Source organism: Chiloscyllium plagiosum, unplaced genomic scaffold, assembly GCF_037043375.1.
Source record: "Chiloscyllium plagiosum isolate Xiang-an unplaced genomic scaffold, Cpla_swu_hap1 HiC_scaffold_6, whole genome shotgun sequence".
NCBI classification, from domain to species: domain Eukaryota; kingdom Metazoa; phylum Chordata; class Chondrichthyes; order Orectolobiformes; family Hemiscylliidae; genus Chiloscyllium; species Chiloscyllium plagiosum.
Window position 1 is genome coordinate 15,026,991 of NW_028270144.1, and position 13,803 is coordinate 15,040,793.

At 40.7% G+C, this 13,803-nt stretch overlaps 1 long non-coding RNA gene across 2 annotated transcripts in view; it reads right to left on the reverse strand.

Annotated features, from left to right (window-relative positions):
* Window positions 1–5,208: 5,208 nt before the first annotated feature.
* The window catches only part of LOC148149714 (uncharacterized), a 282,534-nt gene continuing 273,939 nt past the window's right edge, over window positions 5,209–13,803 (reverse strand). Inside the window, exons 4-5 of one of the 2 annotated variants that reach the window (XR_015757393.1) lie at window positions 5,507–5,591; window positions 5,209–5,337 (exon numbers count right to left, since the gene is read on the reverse strand). This is a non-coding gene — a long non-coding RNA (uncharacterized LOC148149714). The other variant, XR_015757395.1, reaches the window with a different exon arrangement.

Sequence of the window (13,803 nt, forward strand, 5' to 3'; positions counted from 1 at the left end):
TAACATAGGTGATAAGCCATCTTGAACTTAGTTGAAAAATTTCTCCAGAACATTGGAATTCTCTACCACAGAAGGCTGTGGGGAAAGTCACTCAATATATTCAAGAAAAATATATTTCCAGGAGGTAATGGTGTCTAGGAGTGTAGTGCAGCATTGGTGTATGGCATTGAGATAGCTGATCCTCTATGATCATGTTGAATGGCGGATTGGGCTCCATTGTCTGAAGGGTGTAATTCACCTATTTTCTGTGTTCATTGATGCATCAAGGCCCTAGCAACCCCAAATCAGAAAATGCAACACAAGTTCAGTAGACCTCTAATAAATACAGAAAGGTCTGGCAACATCTATGGAGAGAAATAATTGTCCAATTTGATTTTTGTTTGGATTTCTTCAGGCAATGAAATGGTGGTGGGATATCTTTTAAAATATAATGCATCAGACAGGAGGTTCTGCCTAGATTTTTCTCAGCACATCCAAGTTTACATAATATGTATGGCTTTGAATTTGGTCACCGTTACTATGTCTGCTTTCAGCTGATGCTGTGGAATATGGATTGTTTAAAAGTAAAGTCACCATAGTTGTCCTTTCTCATTAGAGAACAATGACTGGTGGTGATTTAATGTGGGGGTCACCACACCTCAGGCAAAGGTGAGAAGAAGAGTCTATCATGGTAACCTCAACTTGTGCAGGACTCTGCATCACATGCCAGCTGTCCAGCCAACTCCGCTGACCTCTCACTCACTCGTACAAGATGTTCTCCATTTGGTGTTGTCCTGAATGATTAAACATAAGAAACTGGCCCTTTGAGCCTGCTCTGCTATTCAATAATAACATGGCTGATCTTTTCTTTGTGACTCTGCTATTCCCTTGAAATTTATTCTTCAGCAAGAATACTACAACCATATAAATAGTTTTAAGATGTTTTTTTGGTAACAAACAAAAAATTTTAATTCAAGGCAATACCTTTAAACATTAGCTGTACAATGTGTTAAGCTCTTGAGCTGTTCTGGTGCTGTTCGGGCTATTCTGGTAAAATGCCAATTTTAATTGGAAAAAGATTCGAAGACAGCACAAGGCATATTTTTTCCTTGTGCTGTGCAGTGAACAGTTTGAATCTGGAATTCACTTCCTGAGAGTATAGTGGAGGCAAATTCCAACATGGCCTCCAAAGTTTTTTTTTGTAACACTTGGAAAGGTTGTAGGACTAAAAAGTAAAGCAAAGGCTGGGGGTCGTTAAAGAAATGTCTCCTTCTTTAATATGGGGGATAGAGTTAATCAGAGTTAATTTGAAGAGATGCTGGGCAAAACAACCATTTTTGAGGAGAACACTGGTATGAAAGTGGGAACTATGTCATATTCCATGGTCACATCTTTATTAATCATTAACCGCGGGGGGGGGGGGGGGGGAAGGGGGGCATTGTGCCAGAGCTCAAAACGATTAGAATTGCTGAGCTAGAATAGCAACCTTCCAATACTTGATAAGGGAAGGATTCTTCTCAAGTTACAATTGGCTGACCAATGGGCTTTAGATGGAATTGTCTGGAGTGCTTGTTAAGGAAACGTCACTTAAAGTGATAATTATGAAGAAGTGTCAGGGCTTCAAAATCAAGACCAAACCGTGTAGTGGAAAATCATATTAGTATCAAAATGCATATGAGAAGTGTGGAGTGTACCTCGTCTTATGCTGGTACTGCAGGAACTTAGATACATCAATTCTAAACTGTATTGTACAGAGCAAAATAACAAGTGAATAATTTAATGAAATGTACATAGCTACTAAGAGTAGGAGGAGGCTATTCAGCTCTTCAATCCTGCTCTGCCATTCAATACGATCATGGTTGATCCTATCTCAAAACCATATTTTCACTCTCCATATCTCTTGATGCCTTTAATATCTTCAAGAAACTAATTTCTTGAATGTACCAGCCTCCCGATTTGTGATTTCCACAGGTTGACTATCCTGAGTGTCCATCTCCATCCTAAATGGCCTGCCCCATATCCTCAGACTGACCTAGAATTACCAGAGTGTAGAAACAGGCTATTCGGTGCAACAAATCTACACCGCCTCTGAGGAGGATCCCACCTCAGACTCAACCTCCTCCATCCCATCCCTGTAACCCTGCATCTCCCATGGCTAATCCAACCACCCTACACATCTCTGGACATTATGGGCAATTTAGTGTGGCCAGTCTGCCTAACCTGCACATCTTTGGATTATGGGAGGAAACCAGAGCACCCAGAGGAAACCTACGCAGACACTGAGAATGTTTGTGTGTTGTTTGCACAGTCACTGAAGGCTGGAATTGAACCTGAATCCCTGGCACTGAGGCAACAGTGCTAATCGCTATGTCACCCTTTCTAGTTGGAGACTCCCTGAATAAGGAAAACATTTCCTGCACCTAGTCTGTCCTGCTCTTTTAGAATGTTATACATTTCAATCAAATCCCCTCTCGTCGTTCTAAACTCTCGAAAATACAGGCCCAGTCAAAACAATCTCTCTCGAGTTGTATAGATAATTTTGCTTGGGAAACTAATGGTTGAGACCAGATTTGTTTTGAGGTGTTCAACATCATGAAGGGTCCGAGAACAAAGAGTGGTGTTCTTATTGGTGAATGGATTGAGAATAACAAATAATAACAAATAGGATGGAGATGGACACTCAGGATGGTCAACCTGTGGAAATCACAAATCGGGAGGCTGGTACATTCAAGAAATTAGTTTCTTGAAGATATTAAAGGCATCAAGAGATATGGAGAGTGAAAATATGGTTTTGAGATAGGATCAACCATGATCGTATTGAATGGCAGAGCAGGATTGAAGAGCTGAATAGCCTCCTCCTACTCTTAGTAGCTATGTACATTTCATTAAATTATTCACTTGTTATTTTGCTCTGTACAATACAGTTTAGAATTGATGTATCTAAGTTCCTGCAGTACCATCATAAGACGAGGTACACTCCACACTTCTTATAGGCATTTTGATACTAATATGATTTTCCACTACACGGTTTGGTCTTGATTTTGAAGCCCTGACACTTCTTCATAATTATCACTTTAAGTGACGTTTCCTTAACAAGCACTCCAGACAATTCCATCTAAAGCCCATTGGTCAGCCAATTGTAACTTGAGAAGAATCCTTCCCTTATCAAGTATTGGAAGGTTGCTATTCTAGGTTTGAAGTGGCATAAGATTCAGAGGCAGCACAAGGCATATTTTTTCCCTTGTGCTGTGCAGTGAACAGTTTGAGTCTGGAATTCACTCCCTGAGAGTATAGTGGAGGCAGATTCCAATGTGGCCTTCAAAGGGTTTTTTCTTGTAAGCACTTGGAAAGGTTGTAGGACCAAAGAGTGAGGCAAGGGCTGGGCTAGTTAAATTGTTCTTGCTGAAGAATCGTGTAGGCTCGACAGAGCAAGTGGTCTCATGAATCTGCGATAAACTTCAAAAGGAGAAGGGTAAGACTTGCTTTGATACAGGTCTTTAAAGTTATGGAAGTGTTTGTTAGGATAAATGTAAAGATACTTCCAATTTGATCAGAGACCAGAACTAGAGGCCAAGAAGTATAAAATCGTGATGAATAAATCCAATAAAGAATTTAGAAGAAACCTCTTTACTCGGCATGCTAAGAATGGGAAACCTGCCACAACAAAGAATATTTGAGGTGATTAGCAGAGATGAAGTTAAGGGGATGCTGGATAAACATTTTTTTTTAGACATCCTATGAGGAATGAAGAAATCAAAAAGTGAGCTAATCAGCTGAGATGAAGGTGGGAGGAGGTCACATCCAGCACCAAGACCAATACTGACCAATTGTGTTTCGTTGATTCATGGGATGTGGGCATCACTGTCTAGATGAATGTTTATTATCCATCTCTAATTGCAGTACCCTGATAGGCCATTCCAGAGTAATGAGTTTGATGTCCGATGTAGGCCAGTCGATACAAGAGTGAGAAATTTCTTTTTGGCAAAGGACATTAGTGAACCATTTTATTTTTTATCACCATTGACAATAGTTACATTAAGCTGGGCTTTTTATTCCAGATTTTTACTGAATTCTAATTTGACACTATACACAGACCATTAGACTGGAGTTCTGGTTGACTTGTCCAATGACTTTACTGCTACACTCCTGTATTCTTATTGGTTTATTTCTGTTCTGTGAAAAGGGGGGAAATTCTTTCAGGCAGGTCTGACTGGCCCACTTTTGGAGGAGAAACTCAGCAGGTTTTGAAGGGTCACTGGACTCTAAACAAACTATGCTTTCTTTCCATACATGCTGTCAGACCTGCTGAGTTTCACTGGCAATTTCTGTTCTCATTTCCTTTTTTACCCCCTCTCAGTAAAGTTTTCTCCCACATTTTGTGCTGGAAGAGTTGAAAAACTACATTTGGCGAGACTGAATTAAATAATTCTAAAATAGTAAGGAAATAAGACTCCGGTTCAACCAAGCTAACAGTGAACTATCAGCTGATTGTTGGTATCTCAGTGTTAACTACAACACTAAAGAATTGGAAGGATTATGGAAGCAGTCAGTCTAGTGCAATTTAGGCTGCTGCTACAGAATTATACACTCCTGACATTGTTTTCTCCAGTCCATTTACAGTATTTGTATTTTGTCTGTCTTTTTCCTTATGCAAATGAGTTTCAAATGGGGTAATCCTTTTCCTGTTCATATTAAAGCTAAGAGTGTTACAATACTTTGGTTTTATTGTTACTGAAGAAATCTGGTTGAGTTTGCTTTTATCCTGGGTTAGTTTGAGGCAACTTGGGATTTTTGGTATTTTCATTAAACCTTCACATTTTGGGTCATTCTGAAAATCATGGAATTAGATCTCCAGTGCACTACTCTACCCCAGAGAGTCAGTATTACACACAACATTTAGAAGGATATCTGCCTGTGCTTACTTGTTTAGTGTAGATCAATGTACAACATTTCAAGTTTCCTAAGGTTTTGGGCATTTCTGAAGCTCAGTTTCTTCAGGCAGTGTTGGCAGAGAGCATTTTGGACTGATACTGGAATGAGGAGGGGTTTTCATAGAACTGAACCGGAAAGTTTAACCTGGGCTGGGTGGTGGGGCGGTGGTTCGGAAGAGAGTCAGCGTAAATTTTTTCTCTTTGGAGATGTGAGGGGAAGAATCAGTGTTTTTCTTCAAAGCTATTAAATCAAATCCCAAGATAAAGAAAGCAGAGGTTTTTGCATGAACTCACTGTTGATTGTCCATAACGACTGTATCAAGGAATGTGGCTGAAATTGTTGAAAATATGCGAAATTTTGATCACAAAGCCAAGGGCCAGAAAATGATTCAGAGTGTAACGGTTTTCCAGTTTCCAGCCATGTTTACTACCTGTTTCATTGAAACAAAATTCTAAATAAGACAACAATTTCAGATTAACATCAAAGTTTGATTCTCTATGCAATTTCTTCTTAACTAGTGATCAATTTTGTTAAAATTTGTGTGTTACAATTACAAGTGCAAGTGGTTGATTGTAATTCATTAAAGAAGTTGCACCTTCCCTTCCTTTTTAGCAGCCCATTTCGTTCATCCTATTTCTCGTTTGGTTCATTTGAAGGTGCACTGGTTTATTCGGCATTTCCTGTAACACAAATCATCGAGAGAACATCTTACTAACAATATTAAGAGGTCAGTTATACTAATTCAGTTAGATAATGACTGATCTGTGTCAAAAGTTTCTGACTTGATGACTATATCCCATGATTCCTTTAGTGTCCAAAAATATTCTAAACTGACTTAAGTAGATGTAAAAACAGAACATCCACAGTCTTTGGGGAATGCTCTGAGTGATACAATTTCTCCTCGTCTTGGTTCTAAATGGCTGATACCTTAGTCTGTGCGTATTTCCTCGGTTTCTAAACTCAAGAAAGGGAAACAATTTCAGTATCTAAAGGCTTGTGTAAAATTGTACATGTTTTAATTAGATCAGTTCTCGTTCTTCTAAGTTCAAAAATATAGGCTCAATTTATTCAATACAGGTCCGAAATCTGAAAAGCTCCAAAATCCCAAATTTGTTCTGTGGAGTGTCATTTTGGTGTGCGAACAGATGACCCAATTCCACACCCACTCAAACCACGTCACTCAGATGTGATGTGACATGGCATCATGGCCCAGCACTGGCAGGAGTCAATTGTGTGTCAGCGCGTGTACTGTTCACACATGCATCAGCTGTTAGGTTTTTTTTAATTTTTCTGAAAATGTTATATATTCCAAAATCCAAAAAATTACGAATTCTGAAAAACAACTGGCCCCAAAGATTTCAGATAAACGATTGTGTACCTGTACTTAGCAGAACAACTTGTTCATCCCAGGAATCAAGCTAGTGAACACTTGTTGCATCCTCTCTAATGCAAATATACACTTCCTTAAGGAAGGAGACCAAAACCTTCACACTACTGTGGAAATGGACACATCAAAGCTTCATATAATTGCAGCAACATTTTCTTTATCTTTATCTTGCAATAAAGGATTACATTCCATTTGCCATAGAATGAGAGTATTAATAACCAGATCATTATTTGTTGCTCATCACTAATTACCCTGGAACTGAGTAGCTTACTGGGCCATTCCAGTGGGCAGTTAGGATTGAGTCACATTGCTTTGGATCTGTAGTCATGTGTAGACTAGACCAGGTAATGATAGTAGATGTCTCTCCCTAAAGGGCGTTAATGAACTGGATGCATTATATGATTTTCCAATAGTAGTTATATAGTTGACATGATACTAGCTTTGTTTTCTTGAATTCAAATTTCACTAACAATACAGTGGTGCTCAAACCCATGTCCCCAAAATATTAACCTGGAGTATCAGATTACTAGTCCAGTGACACATCGGTGGTGGGCAAGTTGTTGGAGGGAATCCTTAAGGCAAGGACTGATTAGGGATAGTCAACATGGCTTTGTGCATGGGAAATCATGTCTCACAAACTTGATTGAGTTTTTTGAAGTAACAAAGAGGATTGATGAGGGCAGAGCGGTAGATGTGATCTATATAGACTTCAGTAAGGCGTTCGACAAAGTTCGTCATGGGAGACCGGTTGGCAAAGTTAGATCTCACCGAATACAGGGAGAACTAGCCATTTGGATACAGAACTGGCTTAAAGGTAGAAGACAGAGGGTGGTGGTGGAGGGTTGTTTTTCAGACTGGAGGCCTGTGATCAGTAGAGTGCCACAAGGATCGGTGCTGGCTCCTCTACTTTTTGTCATTTACATAAATGATTTGGATGTGAGCATAAGAGGTACGTTAGTAAGTTTGCAGATGACACCAAAATTGGAGGTGTAGTGGATAAGCGAAGAACGTTACCTCGGATTACAACAGGATCTTGATCAGATGGGCCAATGGGCTGAGAAGTGGCAGATGGAGTTTAATTCAGATAAATGCGAGGTGCTGCATTTTGGGAAAGCAAATCTTAGCAGGACTTATACACTTAATGGTAAGGTCCTAGGGAGTGTGGCTGAACAAAGAGACCTTGGAGTGCAGGTTCATAGCTTCTTGAAAGTGGAGTTGTAGATAGATAGGATAGTGAAGAAGGCGTTTGGTAGCTTTCTTTGATTGGTCAGAGTATTGAGTACAGGATTTGGAAGGTCATGTTATGACTGTACAGAACATTGGTTAGGCCACTGTTGGAATATTACATGTAATTCTGGTCTCCTTCCTATCGGAAAGGTATTGTGAAACTTGAAAGGGTTCAGAAAAGATTTCCAAGGATGTTGCCAGGGTTGGAGGATCTGAGCTATAGGGAGAGGCTGAACAGGCTCGGGCTGTTTTCCCTGGAGCATCGAAGGTTGAGGGGTGACCTTATAGAGGTTTACAAAATCATGAGGGGCATGGATAGGATAAATAGACAAAGTCTTTCTTTTCCCTGGAGTCGGGGAATCCAGAACTAGTGGGAATAGGTTTAAGGTGAGAGGGAAAGATATAAAAGAGACCTAAGGGGCAACCTTTTCACAAAGAGGATGGTATGTGTATGGAATGAGCTGCCAGAGGAAGTGCTGGAGGCTGGTACAATTGCACCATTTAAAAGGCATTTGGATGGGTATATGAATAGGAAGGGTTTGGAGGGATATGGGCCAGGTGCTGGCAGGTGGGACTAGATTGGGTTGGGATATTTGGTCAGCATGGATGAGTTGGACCGAAGGGTCTGTTTCCATGCCATACATCTCTATGACATTACCACGGCAACACTGTCTCCCCTATTGATTGTAGTATCTCCATGTTCATTTCCAGTAAATCATGTATCAAGGCACCCAGATTCCTTGTGTACCACAGTATTAGTTCTCCACATTCACAAACAAAAAAATCTGTTCTTCTATGCTTCCTATTTAAGTGGTTAATTTGCACTCTCCTCATTATTCTCCATCAATCATCATCTTGCTCAGTTAAGTAACTGCTCTATATAACTTTATAGCCTTTTTGCTTCCCTCTCACAGCCTTCTTTCCTAGAACTGCAGAAATAGCTGCCAAATGTATTTCTTACAAAATGCTTTCATGAATTCAATAGCTGTCAATCAAGTTAAGTCAAAGACAAAACAGTGCATTAAATGAGGAGATGCCATTAACTAATGTCCAAGGCCTCACGTCTAATCAATCCCCTAATGAAGCATAATCTGATTCATGCTTGAACATGATCACTGCATATTGTCCATCTGCTAAACATAACCCCTAGGCAATATTTTGCTACTTTATTAGCAGCATCCTCCATTTTATAACACTGAACAAAAAACGAAAAGAACTACTGTTCAGAAGAAGGGTCACTGGACCTACAACATTAACTCTGATTTCTCTCCACCGATGCTGCCAGAATTGCTCAAATTTTCCAGCAATTTCTATTTTATTCCATTTTATAGCAACCAGGACTCGCAATAGCATTTTACCACCACTTGGCTAATATATCATTAAATACAAAAATAAAAAAGACTTGCAGTATCAATTTAACAAAATCTATGTAGCATTGCCTCTGTTTACATCACACAAATGCAATGAAATCCTAAAATTATTAAAGATTTTGAAATCCAAAGCTACTGAGGTGCAAGTATACAAACTATTACAATGCCATGGAAAGCTGAGGAGCCGGGAAGTAGAGGAAACCTCAAGACAGTAATAGCTGCAGAAATAGATGAATGGAGTTTGCCGACACAGACTGTCAGTATCACCCGGAGCAGCCAGTGAGCAGAGGACTCCAAGACAGACACACAACAGGCAGGCAGCATCACTTGGAGGACCATGTGAGTAGGGGATACTGAGACAGACAGTGGAGATGGCAGGCCAGATGATGTGTTGTGACCACAGAATGCAGAGCTACTGGACTCTAGTATGATCCAATATAAGCAAACATGCCTAAAACATGTATTTTGCATCTCTTAAAACTTTGGTTGAGGGGTTAAACAGGTGGCTGAACTTTAGACACTGACATGTCAGATGGGGGAAGCTTACCCACTTCGTTTCAGGAAGCAATCACGTCCATTAGAATGAAGTCTTCTGATATGGAAAAGGAGGGTGTGGACTGAGAGTGAGGCAGATAATAGGTCCCAGAAGGTAGAAGCCTCAGAATCTGATAATGTCCCGCAGATTTGAATTTCTTTCAACTTGTTTGGATGAGAGTGAGGACTGCAAGATGAATAACTAACCAAGGCACAGCTATACAGGAATCCATTTGATTGATTGGAGCAAAGAGAAATGTCGTGGTAGTAGTGTATAGTATAAGGAGGGCGGTTGAGACTGCTTTCTGTTCCAAAGAGCAAGACTCTGGAAGACTGGGTTATCTTTCAGGTTTCAGGAGATCTGCTCAGGGTTGAAAAAGAGTTTACAGTCTGAGGGGTTGGATCCAGTCACAATGTTTCATTTAGATACAAACAATATAAGCAAGACAAGGAAAAATGATTTGTCTGCATTGTCAGAATGAGGTGTTATGTCCCAATTTAAGAAGCATAACCTCAGATAATAACCTCTAGATTATTAGCAAAGCCATGTGAAAGTTGACACGGGACAAATAAAGGTAGAGAAATTAATGTGTGACTCAAAGATTAGTAGAAGGTGATTCTGGTTGATGGACTCTGGGGAATTGGGAAGGTGAGGGCTGTACCTTTTGGAACAGCCTGTGCCTCATTTTACTGGAACCAGTGTTCGAGAGAGCTGCACAATTAGGGAAAGAGAAAAGATTTCAAAATAAATAGTAGGAGCAAGCAATCAAATTTGGGAAGATGTGTTAAAACAGAGTAGAGACATAAAGAGGAAGGTAGTATTATTGGAAATGATTAAAAGGGTGTGACATGAAAAAGTAGAGAGTTGATTTAAAAGTAAATCTATAATTAAACCAAAAGTAACAAAACTAATAAAAGGATAAAACTTAAATGCATATAGCATTCCAAACAAAATATGCTCTGAAGATGTAACTAAAATTCAACCTGATAGCCATGACAGAGGCGTTACTGTGGACAGACATTTATTGGAACCTAAATACTGAAGGACAGATGACATTTAAGAAATGCAGGGAGCTTGGAAAAGATGGAAGGCTGTCTCTGTTAATTAATGATGGTATTAACACTTTGAAGACAGATGACTTCAGTACAGGAATCCAGGCTATAGAAGCAATGTGTAGAGTGGTGAGAAATTATAAAGACAAGAAGTCACTAGTGAAAGTGACCCCCTCACAGTAGCTACATGGTAGGATGGAATATGAGGAAGATCTAATGGGAGATGGTCAGAAAACTTTGGTGATAATCATGGGGTGCCTTACTTTAGATGATACTGGAAAAATCAGAAGGACAAAGACGGCTAAACTTGCTGATGACTGAAAGATAGATAAGAAAGTAAATTTTTAAGAGGATATAACCTATTTATATCCTTTTGTAGACTTCTGTTTGACTAAGTGAACAAAGATCCAGCAAATTAAATATGATGAGGGAAGAATTACAAGTAAGTTTGGCACCTAGATAGTGAGAGAATGTTGAGCTGAGATGTCGAATGTATGATCTAGTGCAAGCACCCAAGAAGCTGAGAATTCTACAGCAAGTAACTCACCTCCTGATTCCATATACTGGAAGCCAGAAGTCTACAATGCTCAAGTCAGGAGTGGGATTGTATATGCTCCATTTGCCTGGATATGTGCAGTTTGAACCGCACTCATGAAGCTCAACACCATTGGCACAATACTATGCCTTTATTTTGTCCTGCTTTTTTTCATGAAGAGAAGTTGAGACAGAGGTGTCAAGTGGCCTGTTTACGCTAATAAAGTAAACATCGTGGGAGGACTTGTTTTATTTAAAATTGGAACAATGGAAGCAGCCTGAATAGGTGGGTCCAAACTCCCATTGAACCGGGATTTTAGTTTAACTTGTAGCAACTGTTGGGGTTGTGAAAGCTGCTACATCTCTCTCTCTCTCTCTCTCTCTCTCTCTCGCTCTCTCCTTCTTACAGCTAAAAGCTGAGGTTCTCTTCCTGCTGCTAGAGTTGCATGTAAGACAATTTGGTTTCTGAACTGGCCTTTGCAAGTGGTGTGTTTATGAGATTTATTATATTGGAACAGTTGCTATTTAGTAGTTAATAATGTATTAGTGTTTTAAGTTTTCCAATAGAGTTAGCTTTTATTTTAACAATACTGTATGGGACATCCAAGATGGTGGTGATCCAGTAGGTCTGCCCTGCTGAGCTCTGCACCATAACCCAGGCAAAGTGGTGCATTTACCCTCCGTTTCTTAGCTATTGTGGTAAAAATCGGCAGTTTTAGATCCCAAGAATTGCTGTATTTCAGTTTTGCTGATTAAGGAAGATGACCAAGGGAAAAGGAAAGTGAGGATTGCAACCAGCAGGGCGCTCACCTGCAGCAACGGACACTCCTGCAGCCGCAATGTCGGCTTCTGCGAAAATCCCAGGGGGACCCACCTGTGGAGCAGAGCCTGGTCTTGGAGTTCATGAAGCTCCGAGAGAAGATCGATTCAGCAATGGAGGAGACCCAGACCAGGTTGGAACCGATCTCGGTCATGCTGCAGAAGCATGATCAAGAGATCTAGCATTTCTGGCAGCGTGTCATGGAGGTGGAGCAGCGGACCACAGCTTCCTAAACCGCAGTAGAATCCTCAGTGGGTCAGGTCCTGGCCATGGAATGATAGGTATGGGTCTTTGTGGAGCAGGTTGACAACCTCAAAAATCAGAAGCAAATCCACCTGATCGGGCTGCCGGAGCGGGAGGAAGAAGGCCAGCTAGTTAGTTTTTTGGAGCAATGGCTCCCACAGTCTTTGAGGCTGGAAGTCGAGGATGGCCTGGTGCGGGTCGAGCGGGCCCACCGGATCACAGTGCACAGGCCCGGATCGGACCAATGCCCCCACCTGGTCTTAGTGTGACTTCAGCATTATAGAGATAAGCAAATGTTGTTGGAAGCTTCCAGAGCACTGGGGAAGGATCCACAGGCCCTGATATACAAAGGATCAAGAATTATGTTCTTCCAAGATTTTTCTGCGGCCGTGATCCACAAGAGGAAGGTCTTTGATGAGGTAAAGAGGAGGCTGAGGGACTTGAATATTCAGTACTCTTTAAGATATTCGGCAATATTACATTTCAGCCACAGAGGGTCTGTGTTTAATTTTGACTCACTGGAAAAGGTAAAGGACTTCCTGGATACCTTAAAGTAGACTGGCTGGCTCAAATAATATGGACAATAATGCTTACCTTGTTTTCTCTGTGGTTTGCCCAGTTTACCTGGTTTTGTTCTTTTAATATGTGAGGGTCCCCTTTTTCTTTTTGTCTCCCTTCTCCCTTCTTTCTCCCCTCCTAATATCCTATTTTAATCATTGCCTTTTCTTTTCTCTCTCTTGGTATAGGATTGGGTAGACTGGGGGGGGTAGGGTTTAATACGAGGATTGCCTAGGGTCAAAGTATGGATGGAATGGACTGAACGCCCACATGTAATTTTCTTGTAATTTTTTTTACTTTGTTTTGTTTGGGTTTTGGGTGTGGCCTCAGCTTGAAGGAGCCATGGAGGGGTTAGTGGGTTGTGTGAGTGCCCCCTGTGGGCAAGGTGGAAAGTCTTGTAGGTTGGTTCATTGTAGAAGTAGTTGTTAGAAGTTTTGATTTGGTAGTTTTTGTAATTGTATTCTCAAGTTTATACAAATTGTTTACTGTTTTCACTCGGCACATTATGGGTGGGGTTCTTCCTCCCGGAGGTTCACTGACTGTCTCGGAAAGCTATGGTTAATAGTTTGTTTAAATGGTGCACCTGGAATATTAAGGGGAGTCATTCACCGATTGAGAGAAAGAAGATACTTTCAAGCCTTAGGAAAGAAAAAGTCAATATAGCCTGGCTGCAAGAAACATCTAACCGATAAGGAGCACTTAAAGTTACAGCAGGGAGTGTTTGGCCAGGTGTTTTTCTCATCCTTTAATTCTAAAAGCAGAGGAGTTGCTATACTTATCCAGAAGAATCTCCCATTTCAACTGTTAGACCAAATTAAGGATGAATATGGGTGGTTTGTGATCCTTAAAGCTTTAATGCATGGAGAGGAGTATGGGATTTTGAATGTACATTGTCCCCAGGCACATCCCCTCAAATTTTTAACGAATGCACTTTCCAGGTTGATGGCCTTTGGGCAGGTCATATGATTATAGGGGGAGACTTTAAACATCTAATGGACCACACGGTAGATAAGATGCCCAGGAGTCTCACGGTCATACCCTCGCAATCCAGGCAACTGGTGGACCTGATGGGGAGCTGGGCGGTGGGTGTGTGGAGATGTCTTCACCCTGAGGGTAGGGACTTCACCTTTTTCTGTCACCCACACAAGCGCTACACTAGGATTGAC